Consider the following 17,703-nt stretch of genomic DNA (forward strand, 5'->3'; position numbering starts at 1 on the left):
GTGGGTGGGAACTATACCGACAGCCAGGGCTCTTTTTGTAGAAAAAGCCCAGCAGGAACTCATTAGCATAATAGGCCACACCCAACAGCAGGAACTCATTCGCATATTGGGCCACACCCCTGACAGCACAGCTCATTAGCACATTAGGCTGCACCCACATGTTACTAGAAGTGTGGTTATCCATCCACACCCAACTTTTGCTTGTTATTCTGTTTACCTTGTTTGTTGTCAAAACCCAGGGCCTTTTTTTGTAGCAGGGACTCTTTTGCATGTTAGGCCACACACCCCTAATGTAGCCAATCCTAATGAGTTTCTGCTGTTGGGTGTGGCCTATTATGCTAATGAGTTCCTGCTGGGCGTGGCCAACTTGGGAGCCAGCCGGAACTCCGTTCCTGTGCGTTCCTGCCCAAAAATAGCCCTGCCGACAGCACTAGGCCCAGCACAGATGAGTTAGTGAGCACCATCCTGTAATAGCAGATGGAAGAAGGGAAAGGATAGCAAGAAGAGGCAGCAGACTGAAGCATGGCAATTCCTGTACTGTGCACTGGAGCATGCCATTCTCTCTCACTCACACAGCGCCTCAGGCAGTAGAAAAGAGCAAGAGTCCAGTAGGACCTTAAAAACTAACAAAAGTTGTGGTAGGGTATGAGCTTTCGTGAGTGACTGCTCACTTCTTCTTTTTTTCAATTCATATTTTTTATTGAAGTCGTAAAGTTGCATACAAATATTAATAGCATGTAAATACACTTCAAGTTTAACATGAGATATAGAGTAAGAGCAGTAGTGTAATTCTTACATCAATACAATTTCACATCTATGAATTCTAATATGTGACTATCTGTAAGTAAAAGTTGTAAATTATAGCTTTACAGATGCTAAGATAAAGAGTAATAAAACTTTGTAGATGTTAGAGCGCATTTTTGCATGTAGGAGTAATTGGTCTGTTAGGCTATAATATTACCTATGATAAGTCATATTCTTGTAATTTGACTAAGACGATTACTATTCTTTAACTTTATAGCCATTTGATGTAGTCTTCCCAAGACGGTGGCACAATTCGTTCTCTTTCCAAAAAAGTAAGTATAGGAAACCACTTTGCACTAAACTTCAGATCAGGCTGGCCTGTTTTCGCTGTATTGCATCTCCCGGTTATGCTCTCCATTATGTATTGATCCCAGAGCTTTTGGAACCAATCCTGACTTGTAGGTGGTTTAGGGTTTTTCCATTTTGAGGCTATTGATAATCTTGCCGCATAGAGCATCGTTTTTAGGATACTTTTATGGTGGTGCTGATCAATTTTTTCCGGCCAGACCTCTAACATTAAATGTTCTGGAGTGTAGGAAAGTTCTATGTCCGTGATTTGTTTTATTTTTTCCAGGACTTCTAACCAGAATAGGCGGAGTTCATTGCTAAGCCACCAGCAATGGGCAAAGGAGCCTAATTGACCGCAGCCCTTCCAGCATAGTGGTGAATATTGTTTGGATATTTTTGATATGGTTTGAGGGGTAAGGTACCATTTTGTGTGTATTTTTAATCGATGGAGATCTATTGAGTATGACTTGGAGTCTGAGTTGGAAGAGTTCCATATTTTGCTCCAGACCCGGTCATCTAATTTTGTCAGGCATTCTGTCTGCCATGCTCGTTGATATGGGAGAGTGGTGGAATCAAAAATGTCCATTAGCGTTTTGTATGTGTGGGAGATCAATCCTCTGTTTTGTCCATTAAATTGTTTGATGATGACTTCTAGTTTTGTGAGTGGTTGGTTCATTGATTGTCTAAATTTGCCTTGTGTCATTGCATGCTGAATTTGCAGGTAAGTATACCATGGGATTTTGTGTTTAATTTTGGCTTCTAGTAATGTTTTAGGGTAGAGACCTTCTTTGGTTAGGATATCACTAAATCTATAGAGGTGAGCTTTCTTCCAAGATGAGGCTAAGTCTCGTGGTATTAAATTATGAAACCAAGGTTGAGAGGTAAGTGTGGTAAATCTAGATATTGTCGGAAGGAGTTTGTGTTTGATTTTTTTCCAGTAATGCATGGAAGGATTTATGAATTTGTTTTGTTTGAGATGAGTATTTATCTTGGTGTCATTACCCCATATTGGAATGTCAATGTTGGGTATACCAGATAAATCCGCCGTCAGATTTACCCAAGGTGGAATGTTTTGAGTCCTTTGCATTTTAATTATATTTGTTACTAGAGTTGCTTTATAATATATGTGGAGATCTGGAAGTCCAAACCCTCCTCTGTTTTTGGCTCGGCGTAGAATTTTATGTCCTATGCGGGGTTTCTTCTTGTTCCACAAAAACTTCTTTAGTGTTGCTTGCCATGAGTTTAGGTCTTTAGTTGGGATAGTAATGGGCAACATTCTAAATAGAAACAGGAATTTCGGTAATATGAAGGATTTGATTAAATGGAATCTATCTAACCAAGGCAGATGAAGCTTTTCCCAGCTTTGTATATCTTGTAAGATTCGTTTGTGGGTTTTATGATAGTTGTTTGGCAACAGTTTGTTGAGATTCGTTGGGATGTCTATGCCTAAGTACCTGAAAGAGTCAGTAATTAAAGCAAAGTTGTGAGTCTGTGTTAGTTCATTTTTGACTTCTGAGGATAGTAAGATTGGAAATATTTGCGTTTTTGAGTCATTAACTGTAAGACCAGATATTGTTTTGAAGGATTTTAGCATTGATTTCAGCGGGGGTATTGAATTTACAGGATCTGTTATGTACAACAACATGTCATCTGCAAAGAGGGACAGTTTATGTTCCACTTGCCTAGTTGATATACCTTTAATGTGTTCATTGGTTCGGATCGCTTGGGCCAAGGGCTCGATTGCTATGGCGAAAAGGAGGGGAGACAGAGGGCAGCCCTGTCTCGTTCCCTTTTCCAGCTTTATAGGGTTGGATAAAGAGCCATTTATCTTTATTTTCATGTTTGGGTTTTTATATAAACTTTGAATGGTTTTGATAAATTTGGGGCCAAAATTCATCTCTTGGAGAGTGTGAAATAGATATTTGAAAGAGACCGTATCAAACGCTTTTTCGATATCAAGGGAGAGGAACGCTGCTGCAATTTTGGAGTCTAGACAATGTTGTGCTAGTTGTAGTGTTCTTAATGTATTATCGGAAAGATCCCTGTTAGGTATAAATCCTGCTTGATCGTGATGGATGTAGTTTGGTATGAAAGTGTTAATCCTTTTGGCCAATATCGAGGAAAAGATTTTCTGGTCCTGGTTGAGGAGGGAGATTGGGCGATATGAAGTTGTGGACATTGGATTTCTATCTGGTTTCGGGATCACTACTGTGTTTGCAAATTTCCAGGAGGTAGGTATATCTCCGGTGTCCAGGATATGGTTAAACGTTTTAGCCAATTGTTTGGTCAGGAGACTTTTGAATTTTTTATAGAATTCCGATGGGAATCCGTCCGGTCCAGGAGTTTTCCCATTTTTAAGTAGCCTAATGGTGTCTGTTATTTCTTGTTCTGTAATGGGAGCTTCCATGAAATTTTTGTCTACTTCTGATAGTTTTGTGTGTATCGGGAATTTATTTGATTCCGATTGGAAGGTAGGTTGGTCTATTGGGGTCTGAGAATACAATTCTGTATAATATTCATGAAATCTTTGTAAAATCTTGTCAGTTTGGGTTTCTATGTTCCCTAGTTTGGTTGCAATTGCGGAGATGTGTCTGTTTCTGGCCTGTTCTTTTACTTTATGAGCAAGAAGTTTTAGATTGCGTGGTGATTTAACCCAATATTTCTGCTTAACATAAAGCAGTTGTTTTTGGATCATGGAGGTTTCTAATATTTCCAGTTTCTTTCGTTCAGCTTCTAGTTTAGTCCTAATGATTGGTGATCCTTTTTTTTGTGTTTTTTATCTAATAGTTCAATGTTTTGTATGACTTCCGACTTTAATTGTTCTTTTTCTCTTTTCAGGTGTGAGGCCTTTGATATTATCGAGCCCCGGATCACCGGTTTTAGGGCATCCCAGACCGAGCAGGGCGAAGTCTCCTGATTGTCATTAATCTGTAAATAATTTCTGATTTCATTTTCCAGGTGTTCTGTGAATAGTTGGTTGTTCAATAAATTTACATTCAAAGACCATTGTGTGTTTGTCATTCTTTTGGATGGGTTTTTTAAATTGCATATGAGCAGATCATGATCTGACCATCTGTGAGGTGTAATATTGACACTGTCCACTTGTGATATAAGAGAGGAAGATAGTAAGATAAGATCTATTCTGGAGTGGACTGTGTGGCTTGTTGAAAAGTAAGTATAGTCGTGTACACCTGGGTGTTTCATTCTCCAAATGTCAGTGAGGTTATGTGCTTTCAATATGGAATCTAATTTGGTAAGTCTGTTTTTAGGTGTAGGATGATGAGAGGTGTGGTGGGATTTGTCTAAGAACTTGTCTATAATGTAATTGAAGTCCCCTCCCAGCACAATATCGCCTTCAGCGAAATTCTGGAGAAGGGTAAGAGTGGATTCGATGAATTGGAGCTGTCCTTCATTGGGAGCATAAATTGTGGCAATGGTCAGTTTGTTATTATTTAGCATGCCTTTTACGAAAAGGTATCTACCATTAGGATCAGACTTACTTTGTTCCAACGTGAAGTGTATGTTACGGGAGAGGAGAATTGCCACCCCTCGTGAATTTGAGGTGCCTGGGGCGACTGCTCACTTCTTCAGATACAAGTACTAGCACCTCAGGGAAATTCAGAAATGTTCCTGCAGCCTTCTCAGTGAGCCAATTTTCTTTATCATACCCACTTTTCCTACTGCTGGCAGACTCTCTCCAAAACAGCAGCATCTGATTCTGCTACAGGTAAAAAAATAAAACACACACACAAATGCACAGCAAAATCTATTTGTTTAAATTTAATCTAAATCCGCCCTGATCTGTCATTTTCTCCAGGTGAATTGATCTCTTGCCTGGTGATCAGTTGTAATCCCAGGAGATCTTCAGCTACTACCTGGAAGTTGGTAGCCCTAATGAGACTTCAAATTGTTCTGAATATCTGGCATGATAACATTTGGATTTGAAATTATCCATAACTAACTATTATCAATACTCTTAATTTTGTCTGCACTTTACTTTATATACATAAGAAGAAGAAAGGTAACAAGATGATTTTCAGAGCTAAAGCTGGTGCCCCTAAATTGGAAGGAGATCACCCTCATATCAATACGATATAGCAAAGAATTGATGAACTCTTATGAAATGCATGTTGGCCTTTTTATTCCTCCCCCAAGAAGGACCAGCTGAATATGACTCACAGCTCTCATTGCCAGGAGTGAAGATGGGACTCTGGACTTTGAACAAGTATGTAGGAAGAGGCACAGCTTTTCTGACTGTAGTGTTGTAGTTGTCTGGCAATGGGCCCTTGTGCCTCCCTGTAGTGTACAGGATTTTGAGGCTGCATAGCTTTTGGAGATAGGAAGTAGCAGTGGGCAGAACTGTATTTGTTATAGAAGACGGAGCATAGGAAGAAACAGATGCCAGACTCCTGCCTTCTATACAGCTGCTGAAGGCTCTGGAGATTCCTCCTGGGTGTGAGCTGGCAACCCAGCAGCTGAAAATACATCATGTGAAATCTGGAGTTCAGAGTCATCACCATACTCATATGATAAATGAGACAAGAGCACAGAGGCTGTGGTAATTGCAAACTATTAGGCACTGTATACTTGATAAAAAATCATTCCACAGTTCAACACATTTTTATTGTGATATGGAATCCTTGCTTCTCGGCCCTGCCATTTACAGTCAGTTTTACCAACTTTTTTTTGGCTTTTTGTACATTTGTTAAATTAAATGCAAAAGACTTTGCAGAATCACCAGTGAATGGGAAGACTTCCTAGGGAGAGCACTAATGTATTCAACAGGGTTCTCATAACCTCTGTCTTTTAATATAAATGGTATATTACATGGGGCACATTTATGGATGAAGCTGCAGTGAACTGCTGTTGCTTTACATGAAGAGGATGTTACCATACCATTAAAGGAGGATGACAGCAGTTTGGCAATGATGCAAATACACGCCGCCCACAGACCAACCAGCTCTTGGCTTGCGATGGGCCAGCAATATGTGAACCCAGATGGTGTGTGGTAGAGTACTCTAATGGAAGATAACATTTCTTTGTGTTCCTTGTACACCAGCACAAGGATTGCATAGAAGCAACTGGATATTTGGTAACTGCAAAACAACAATGGCTTTCATTGAAGTGTGTACTGTGTGCATCCCCAAAGTCATAACCATGCAGTGTGATTAGACATTATAAAATGATGGTTTGCTTTATTTGACAAAGGTGAACTCTTTAGAAAATGCAGCCAACAGTTTGAAATGTTGCATATTTATGTCAATATCCAATTTTGCTTGATATCCATAAGGCCATAAGTGACTGCTGCTATAAGAAAACAGTTCCTCTTTATGTGAAGTTTTCTGACCTATGATTGCATTTCTGGACCTCAGCAGCACATGTTCATCTTTTCCTTAGAGACTCATTTAGCTTTCTTTTATCACACAGCAGCAATTCTCATGCTTCTGCCACTGACCTTTCAAACTCTGTTGATACTTCTGGGATTCAAATTCTGCCATTCTATCTTTCCTTATGGGATCCTATCTGGTAATAATTACCATCTTCTTACCAAGAAAGTAAACCCTTGATTTTGTAAAGCACTAAAAGATTTTAATTTCCCAGCTAATAGTAGTAATTGGTTTCTTTCCTCAAATTCCAGTTTGTTTTCAGAAATTGACTTCAAAACATAGGCAGCTCCACTCTTCTTCTGGGACATTGTATTGAAACTTTACTATGAGTAGAAGGGTACAAGGGAAATGGCCTTGGGGTTATGTGGCAGGAACATGACAATGCAGTTCTCCCCAGTGTCATGCCTCCATGGCCAGTGTGCTCCACTGGGTAGATGATGGGTTTAGCCCCACATCTCCCTCCACCCCTCACCTTTCACTGGGTCCTGTTGCAAGGTGATCTTGCCCAAAGGCTCCCCAACCCTGGAGATGACTTGTGTTTATTAGAAACAGCCTTCACACATACAGTACACAGCAAATGGCTTTTGAAACTGAAGAGTTTGAAAAATCACATATATTGCATGGCAGTCAACAAATTAGAATTTCACTGAGCATGACCAGGTCTGTGGCCACCTAGGTCTCAAATAGCTGACATATTCTTAGAATTACGGTGATGCAAATGTCATTCAACTCCCTACCTAAAATCAATAGGACTCTGAACTAAAAACATTTGCTACTTCTCAGTAGACTAACCCACCTCAGCCTCATCCAAGTGTGCCATAAGCAGAAAGCAGAATGAGCAATGTTTCTTTCACATTGGAAGAATTCTATGGACCTGAAAGGTGTGCTCGATAGACACACCTACAAAAGGCTGATAATTGGCCCACTGATAGTCCTTCCAAAACTGATGATCAAAATGCAGAAGGAGGCATAAATAATTGTATTAAATCACTGATTGTAGCAGTAACAATTAGACAGGACCAATAGGGAGCATGCCCGAAGAGATGCACCTTTCTAGTCTTGATTGATTACCCCTCTTTATGGAGGCTTCTTGGAAGTACACTTGCTTATTTATTGATTAATGCCTTCATTCCAGATTTGATACAACCCAGAAAAGCACGGATGCTGTGACATGCTGTTCAGAAATATTTAGTGTTTGTGTTTTCATTCAGCAACATCTTGTCTCACCCTATCTCACACAGCATGGCAACAAAAGTACAAGCTGGTTATTCCTTGTGACAAGAAGGCAAATCTGGTGACCATCTCCTTTGTCAGACATTCATGTATCTATTTTAATAGAAACATACTTCTTAAAATATAAAAGCTGAGAATTCAGGAAAGGGGCCTGGACCTGAAAACTTTCCTGTAGTAGTAATCCTGAGCAGTGGCCACAAGAAATGTTGCCAAGTGACCCCAAAATCCCAGGCCTGGCTTGTTTTGGTGTTTTTAACAGCAAATTGGTCTGTAGAAATCTTCAGGTAATGATCTGCATAACATGGTACAGAGCTGTTTTCTGTTGCTCCCAAAGGTCGTACCAGAACCAACGGGTTGAAATTAAATCAGAAGAGTTTTCAGCTAAACATTATGAAGAACTTCCTGACAGTTAGGAGTGGTTCCTCATCAGAACAGGCTTCCTTGGGAGGTGGTGGGCTCTCCTTCTTTGGAGGTTTTCAGAGGCTAGATGGTGATGCTGATTCTGTGAACATAGGCATATCATAAGAGGGAGGGCAGGAAGAGTTGTCTCAGTGCTTAGTTCTTGTGACCCTTTCTTACACACCCAGGGAAATGCTGAACACCACATTGGGGTCCAGAAGCAATTTTTCTCCAGGCCAGTTTTGCTGGAGATCCTGGAGGTTTTTTGTCATCTTCTGGGCATGAAACAGGGATCACTGTGTGTGTGTGTGTGTGTGGGAGGTATTTGTGAATTTCCTGCATTGTACAGGGGGCTGGACTAGATGACCCTGAAGATCCCTTCCAACTCTATGATTCTATGGAGAAAAACAGTGTCATATAATTGTGTGCAAATCAAATTGCTGTTGCAGGAGTCTGATATTTAAAAGTTGGCAACCTTAGCTACAAGCAAGGCAGTTGTGTGTAGTGACCTAAGGGGTGTGTGTGTATGGAGAGGTGGCGCATACAAACAAATAAATTTTTGAAATGAACAAACACACATATCTAAGATTTAATCTGCATTCTGCTAGAAAATATAATAGAAGTAATAAATATTACAGTAACTTTAAAAGCATCTGAAAACTTGAAAAAATCCATAACAGTCCATATCCCAACACCCCCCCCCCCCCCCTCCACCCCCCCCAGTCTACTAAAATGTCTCAAAGTTGTGATGAAGCACTCAAGTTGCTCAGAATATTTCTTCGGGCTAAATGTTCAGTTTAAAAAATTGAAGAGGAGAAAAAAAAAGGGAGAGACTACTGTGTTTCAGGACATGGTGGAAAAGCCCCTCTGTTTGCACTCTGTAACAAGGTAGAGTAGACAGGATTTTTTTTTGCATATTTGGTTATTTTAAATTGTGACTGCAGCAAAAAGATCTCAGATTATACCAAAGATACTTGAACAGATATGCAGTGGCAGCTGTCCTTTTGAAAAAGGAAAAGCCAGCCATAATTTGGATGGGCCTCTATCCTGATTAGCTTGCCTTAGATCACTCACTTTCCACCCCTTGCATGGTTTTATTTCGTAGAAAAAGGTGCAGGAGCTCATTAGCATAACTCATTAGCATAACTTATTTGCATATGCCATACCCCCTGACATCACTGGAAGTGTGTCAGAAGGCAACACCCACCACTCTTCGGGGGTTAATTTTGTTAGGGTAGGCCACGGGCTTCTGACAGGTGCACTTCCCGCCTGCACTGGGTGGGCCTGTGTGACCTGTTGTATTTCCCGTACTAGGGTTGCCTGTGCCGTCTGTTGTTGCTGGGAAAGGTCTCGTAACAACTGTGCTTGATGTTCTGCGAGCCATTGACCAAATTGGGCAAAAACCATTGTCGGCGTTTCTACAGAGGTTGGGGAAGGGCGTACCTTGACGGAGTCCTGGCTGTCCCCAGAATCCGACAATCCGTCTGTGGACGTTCCCGAGCTATTGCTGTCTTCTCCTTCCCGAGATCGATCTGAAGGGGGTGCCATCCCACTGGTGTTGGTAGGTGTGGAAGCGGCCTACCTAGCAGGGTCGGCGTGCCCGCATTCTCCACCACCTTGTGAGGTCCATGTTCAGCCTCTGGTGGCAACCCTCCGGTTGCCGTTGTTGCTCACCAGGTTCTGCTCGGGGAGGCGTCCTGGGGGAGGGTTGAGACAAGAAGAAAGGAGGCAAAAGGAAACCTCAGACAGGCAGGGGATCAGGTTAGGTTCACCTGGGATATCCCTCTGTCTGCACAGACTAAACCTTCAGCCAGTAAGGCTATGGGGACGTGGGTCTCTCTGAGCTTTAGGTACTGTCCCCAGTCTCATCTGTGTCTCGTCCTCCTCGATCTACAGCCTCTCTTTCCTCTTATACCCATGCCCCACTCCCAGCACCCTCTTGTGTAACAGCCCCGTCTTTCCCTGCTTAGCCCCGCCCCCTTTATAACATTTCACGCTGACTGCTCTGGCGGGGTGGCTCCTCCTTCCTGCTGTCGATCGCTGGGTGTGGAGGCTGCTTTCTGCTCTGCAGGCTGAATTCCACTCCTCCCTCCCTCATCTCTTCTTTCCGTTTCATTTCCCCTTCGTGGTTCTCTGGTATGCCTTCTTGCCCGACCCCTGAGCTCTGTGCAGCTTCTTTCTTCCTCCCGTGGTTGCAACTCCTGTCGAACTGCCTCCGTATTTGATGCTGATGGTCTGACTTCCCTTTCAGGTGAGTTAGCCCATTTGGGGTTGCTCCTGGCTAGTCCCGGGAGGGTGGGAGGTGGCTGACCGGGACAAGATTCGTTATATAATTCTCCTACAGCTCAATTAAATATAAATGGATATAGGTCAGAGGAGGTAAAAATTAATACAGGTACACGTCAAGGTTGTCCGTTGTCGCCCATTTTATTTGCAATATCATTGGAACCTTTAGCTTATGCAATTAGAAATAACCCTCTTATCAAAGGCATAAAAATATCTACAGAAATACACAAAATAAGTATTTTTGCAGATGATACGGTGATATATTTCAGCAATCCAATTGAGTCTTTGAGCTATATAAAAAAAGAACTTAATGATTTTCATGAAGTTTCGGGATTTACTATTAATTATATAAAAACAGAATTATTCCCAATGTATCTTAATGAGGTAGAAAGACAGGAAATTATAAATAAATTCCCTTTTAAATGGGTAATGAAAACCTGGAGACATTTGGGGATATATGTCCCATTAGATTTGAATGATGTATTTGATAATAATTATAAACCATTAATAAATTTAATTAAAAATATGTTAAATTCATGGTCAAAGATAATTTTATCTTTTCTTTTAAAAACGGAATTGATTAAAACAATAATATTACCTAAATTTTTGTTTTTATTTCAAATTCTACCTATTACTATAAAAAGTTCAGTTTTCCAAGATTGGCAGAGAATGTTGGTTCAATTTTTGTGGCAAAAGAAAAATCCTCCTATAATTTTAGATTACTTACACGACCCCTGAAAGAGGGAGAGCAGGGAGTGCCTAATTTAAAATTATATTATGAAGCAGCATTATTAAAAAATGCATTATTGTATACCCATTCAGAATCTGGTAAAGCCTGGGTCCAAATAGAGAAAAGTTATATTTCCCCTGGTTTGATACATGAAGTCTTTTGAGCCTCACCTAATAATAGACCTAAATCAATAAGGGAAAATCAATTTTTGAGAACCACTTTAGAGGTGTGGGATAGAAATAGAGAAGTATTAGCTCAGGGTATTTCCCCAGAAGCAGCTTTCTTATGTCAGGTGTGGTTTCCCCCTGGACAGGGGGTAAACACATATAAAAATTGGAGAAATGTGGGGACATTTAGAATTAGAGATTTATGTTTTCAAGGGGGGAAATGGACTAGAGAACAAATGGCAGAAAAATATAATATGGAAATTCCATGGTTTCAAGAGCAACGACTATCTCATATAATCGCCGCAAATGGCATAATAGAGAACTCAAATCGCCCATTGACAGCTTTTGAGACTTTAATTCATAAAAATTGACAGAACAAAAGATTTTCGATTGTCTTATATATCATAATATCAGGGATGTTTTGATCAAGCCTATGGTTAACTCCTTTCCAGGTCGTAATAGAAGGATACTTTTGTCAATTATGCTGGCAGGAGATAATCAAAAGTTGACTAGGATGGTTGCCAAATTTGGTTGGTTGGCATACCAAACTAGGAAAGAGATAAAGGACAGATAGGCCTAAACCTAATTTTTAATCAAAATTCTGATTCTATTATTTCTGTATTTTAAAGTTTTTAGATCCTATTTATAATTTTAGATGCCGATATATTTTATAATTTTACTGCTCCTGTAACTGTATTTACTTGTCTTCTATTATACTGGTCTATGACCGTAATAAACTTGACAGAACAATTTTATATAAGTCTTTGGCATTTTTGCAATAGTCAAAGGTCTCAGCAACAGGCCTGGCATAAAGATCTTGAGATGGACCTTGCTTTGGAACAATGGAATAAAATATGGAATTCGGGATTATATACCACTGCAACTTTAAATTTACGTTATCAAAATTATAAGATTTTTTCAAGATGGTATATGACTCCGCTTAAATTGTTTCATTCAAAAATATCGAAGGACCCTATGTGTTGGAAGGGTTGTGGGCAGATTGTATCGTTGTTTCATTGTTGGTGGTCATGTCCAAGAATGCAGGAATATTGGTCAAAAATAATTTCAAAGATGGAAAAGATTGTGGGTATTCAAATTCCTAAAAACATGTTGGGAATTCTTTTAAATGGCTGGAATAAGGGTCACTTTACATGTACTATGAAGGAACTTATTGATTTATTGTTAATTGCAGCAAAAATAATTTTGGCACAAGTCTGGAAAACAGATAAAATACCATTAGACAGTGGTTTTTGAAAGTATGGGACATAATTGCTATGGATAAAATAGCAACACAAATAAGAGAAAAGGAGAATACAAAATTTAGAGAAAATTTTACAAAAAAGTGGTTTAGATCTTCTGATTAGATTAATAAAACAAATGATACAAGTAGTGCCTTACCTGCAAAGTATGTTAATTCTGCATTTTATTGAGATGTTAAAAGTTATATAGTTTATTGTTGAAATGGTTATTTGAAGAAATGAGATGTAATATTTTGATATTTAATAAAAATAAAGTTATATAAAATGTTTTATAGATAGTATGTAACACCTGAAAGGTTAGCTAAAATTGACCTGAAATATTCTAATAAGTGTTGGAAATGTGAAAATAGGGTTGGCTCATTTTACCACATGTGGTGGCATTGCGAAAGATCTAAGAAATATTGGGTAATGGTACACGAAATTTTGCAAAAGGTATTAGGGACTGTAGTACCATTTACACCAGAGGTTTTGTTGTTGAATATTCTACCTGATAATTCTAACAAAGATGATCGCTATTTGATTGTTTGTTTAACTACGGCTGCAAGAATTCTCTATGCAAAATATTGGAAATTACTGGAGATACCAACAAAACGAGAACTTGTAAACAAAATCTTGGAGGCTGCAGAATTGGATAAATTGACTTTATTGATAAAGGGCAGAACAGATTCGACATTGCAGAATACTTGGTCACGGTTCTATAACTGGTATGATAAACATATGTAGGCAAGCTTGCAAGAGACAGACTAAGAGTTTACTAAATGAAATATATACCTGTTAGGATGATAGAGACAGAAAACTTGCTTACACAGTTCATGTGAAATTGTTATAAAGGTGGAATAGGCATCAGTACAAATATCAGTAAAAATGAAAATAACCTCCATGTATCTGTTTGTACATTAGTATGTATGTATATGTTATGATTGTTTGTGTATGTTATGTGAAAAATTTAATAAAACCCTGCCCCTTTGGGGGCAGTTATAAAAAAGAGCGAGCGAGAGAGAAGGCCCAGAGTACCCTCCCAAGCCCATCCAAAATGCCCCCTTTTAAGCCGAGAAATTATAGGCGTGATGATCAGGCAGAGAACAATTAAACAAATGGTTTATAAACACGGTACTGGGGCAAGGAAAACAGGACAAGGTGCTTTAAAATATATAACAATGTTTAAAGGCAAAATAAACTAATCTAACGCGACTACCTAGTTCACTTAACTGGTTATTACTTCAAGGCCCACAGCACTCTTATATCAGACCTCCTGCCTGTACTCACTCTAGGGTTGCCAAATGTGCCCGGGGGGCGGGGAATCCCCCGCTTCAGAGCCCCGATTTCCGCCCTGGCAGAATCGGGGCCCGGGGGAACCCCGCCCCCGAAGCTGCGTCACCAGAGGTGACACAGCCACGCTGATGTTGGGGGCGTGGCTGAGCTCGTCAGGGGAGAAACCATATGTTCCCCCCCAATGAGCTCGGCCACGCCCCCAACGGCAGCAACGTCTGACGTCACTTCCGGTGACGTCGCGGCGGCGCGCGCGCACACACAGCCGGCTCCCGGGCAGAACGGAGCCTCCCCCGCCGGTAAGATTTTAAGACTTGGCAACCCTAACTCACTCTGTCTCAAGTGAGGGATCTTTCTCTCAGACCAGTTTTACTCTGTGTGAGGCAAGACCGCAGAAGAGGAAAGAACACAGTTTTCACAGCACACACCGTTTTTACAGTCTTTTCACACAATCCCTGGACACTGATTGGTTACCATTGTCGCTAAGGTTTGTGGGGATTGTAGGCTATGTCTGCTTTCCGCTGCCATGCAGGTCTCTCCTGGGACCAGGCCACATTAGGCCTTGCTGCACAGATCATGACACTCCCATCCATGGCACGAGGCCTGCATCTTAGGGAGGCTTGCAGCTTATCTTTTTCTCCAGCAATGGCTGTTTCAACCATCTGACACCCACAAGTCCCTCTGAGCAAGGGCCTTGCACACTTTTCCTGAAACATGGGGCAGGTGTCACATTGGGGGACTGGTGCTTAGAAGACTCACATATGACATGTCAAAGAGCCACATGTGGCTCCTGAGCTACTTGGTAAGTATCACTGGCTTAGAACATTGTGCCATTGCCATTTTTAATTTGTAGCTTACCAGTTTTTGTGTGGCTCATTACAAAGTCTCCCCTTCTATCATTGTCTTTCACCTGTGCATGAAGCCTTTTATGTTTTATTTGGCATCCCCTCATTTACCCTTCTTCTTGTTTATTTATTTTTAAAATTGTTTTAATTGTATTATATATATGTTCTTTGTTAAATTGGTTTTAATGTTTTTAATTGCCACCTTGGTGGGGTTGCCAGTTCTGGGTTGGGGAATACCTGGAGATTTTGGGGGTGGCGTCTGAGGAGAGTGGGGTTTGGAGAGGGGAGGGACTTAAATGGGGTATAACACCATAGAGTCCACCTTCCAAAGCAGCCATATTCTGTAGGTGAACAGATCTCTGACACCTGGAAATCAGTTGTAATTCAAGAGATCTCCAGCCACCACCTAAAGGTTAGCAACCCTAAGCCTTGGGGACCCTAAATTGGGTAGAAAGGTGGTATAAAAACAGTTTAAATAAATAAATAAACTTGCCTTTTATTGGAACAAAGTTTGAGTCCAGTGGCACCTTTAAGACCAACAAAGTATAAGCTTTCGTGTGCACGCACACTTCTTCAGATACAATGAAATGGAAGTTACCCGTCCATACATACAGGCAGTAAATTAGCACACAGCATAATGAAGATGTTCAACAGATTCAAGGACCAAACAGGAAGAACAAGCTTAGTTTATATGGTTACCATTTGTTTAGGTTTAATTCCGGAGGGAAAACATAGTAAAGGAAATAAATATGTCAGAATTGAAGACTGATGGGCAGGCAGATGTATGTATCCTTAACTGTGGAATGCTGAGAGTAATTAACTAAGACCCTGCCATTATGCTCCATCCGTCTCCTTTCAAGCATGGAGGCAACCTTACATCATCTTCTTTGAAGTGGGATAATTGGCAGTTTACTGTAAAGCTTGGATAAGATACTGCCTTTTAAAGTCACCTGTTTCACCTCCTTTACCATGCACACACATTCTCTATTTTAAATTGTTAGTTCTTCTGACAATATATTACAACTGCATCTTCAGCTACTCTGACCCTGCTTAGGTCTCCTACACTCAAGCCTCGGTTCCTGCCGGAGCGCACTGGAGCACCGCTCAGCCAGTCAGGAGCCCAGGGGGCAGGCACAAACGCCCCGCCCCCTACTCCCACCAGCCATCAGTTGGGACACAGTGGGGGGGCGTAACGTTCCCCCGTCTCCCTGAGCCCCGAGGTGGTGGCCTTGGATTCGTAGGGGCAAATTCCACCTCTTGCGTGTGAAATTCCACCTCACGCGAGAGGTCATTCTGGCTCCCCCAGCTCTCGGGAGGGGCTCTTTAAAACGTTATGGCCGCTGGCGCTGTTCTCGGCGGCCTTGGACTCGCAGGGGCAAATTCCACCTCTTGCGTGTGATGTCACATTACACCCGAGAGGTCATTCTGGCTCCCCCAGCTCTCGGGAGGGGCTCTTTAAAATGTTATAGCCGCCGGCGCTGTTCTCGGCAGCTGCGATGCCTGTGCACGCAGGGGGTGGTGGGGCGAAATGTTCTTTTGCCTCCCTGAGCCTCGGGGTGGTGGCCCTGGACTCGCAGGGGCAAATTCCACCTCTTGCGTGTGATGTCACATTACACGCGAGAGGTCATTCTGGCTCCCCCAGCTCTCGGGAGGGGCTCTTAAAAAAGTTATAGCTGGCGACGCTGTTCTCGGCAGCAGCTGTGATGCCCGCGCAGGGGGGTGGGGCTGGGCGAAATGTTCTTTTGCCTCCACGAACCCTGGGGTGGTGGCCTTGGATTCGCAGGGGCAAATTCCACCTCTCGTGTGTGATGTCTGAGCGGCATTACCCCCCCCCCACGCGCAGGCGTTGCAGCTGCTGCTGAGAACAGCGCCGGCGGCCATAACTCTCTAGAGTAGCCATGTTCTCTTGGGAAACCAGTTCTTGTGGTCTGGAAATCAATTTAAATTCCAGGTGATCTCCAGGGCCCACCTGGAGGCTGGCAACCTTGCTGTGAAACTGCCATGGCCAAGTTGCTGAGAAGTTTCTCCTCCCACAGATGAGATGGGTTTTTCCCCCATCTTTTGCACACTTGAACTCTGCTCCCTCTTCCTTGGTTTACAGCTTGTCCTTGCTTGAATTTTGCTGAAGGGTAAAAAGCCTTTCATTAGAACCTCTGTCTCCACCGTTTCCCCTTAACCTTGTTTAACAAATTTGTTGTTGTTCAGTTGCACAGTCGAGTCTGACTCTTCGCGACCCCATGGACCAGATCATGCCAGGCCTTCCGGTCTTCCGCCGTCCTCTGAAGTTTGCTCAACTTCATGTTCGTTGCATCTATGACACTGTCTAACCATCTCATCCTTTGCCGTCCCTGTCTTCTTTTTATTTTATTTATTTATTTATTTGACCTTCAATCTTTCCCAGCATCAGGGTCTTCTCCAGTATCAGGATCAGGATCAGTATTGTACAAATACAGCAGGGAAAAGTGTGCCCCTCTCTGCCAGATTGGGCCCTGGATAGTGTCTTTCCCTCTGTAATCCTGGCAAGATACTTATTGACAGAATTCCAACAAGTGTCCCAGCAAACCTTGACAGATTCCCCCCCCCCCCCTTTGACCTTTTGCAAACAACCTGATCTACTGATTCCTTCCAGAGGCTCTCCCTGTGCCTTGCAAATGTGGCAGCCTGTTCCTGCATGTTAAGGAAATCTTTTTCCAGTCTCATGCACAGCTGGGGCCTGGGACACAGAAACACGGGTTGTGAAACATCTCCTCTTGCGTTATCTCCCCCTGAGAAACAACACCCCTCCCAACAAAGTTCAGAAGCATTAATTGTTTCTGAGATGTGAACTGCCAAATCATGTACAGGGTATGCAGGCTGCGATCAAGTTTCCTTTCTTGTGTTTTGTATTAAAAGTGCATAAAATTTGACTCCCCCCCCCTTAATGGATTTCCCCCCTGGTTTTGTTTGGTGTGGAGAATTATTTATTTACTTACAATAAAGTCCATTCCCACTCCCCACCAGTAGTGACCTAGCAGCTTACAATACTCCCCTTTTCTC

This window comes from Gekko japonicus, unplaced genomic scaffold (genome assembly GCF_001447785.1).
Source record: "Gekko japonicus isolate JY-2015 unplaced genomic scaffold, Gekko_japonicus_V1.1 scaffold635, whole genome shotgun sequence".
NCBI classification, from domain to species: domain Eukaryota; kingdom Metazoa; phylum Chordata; class Lepidosauria; order Squamata; family Gekkonidae; genus Gekko; species Gekko japonicus.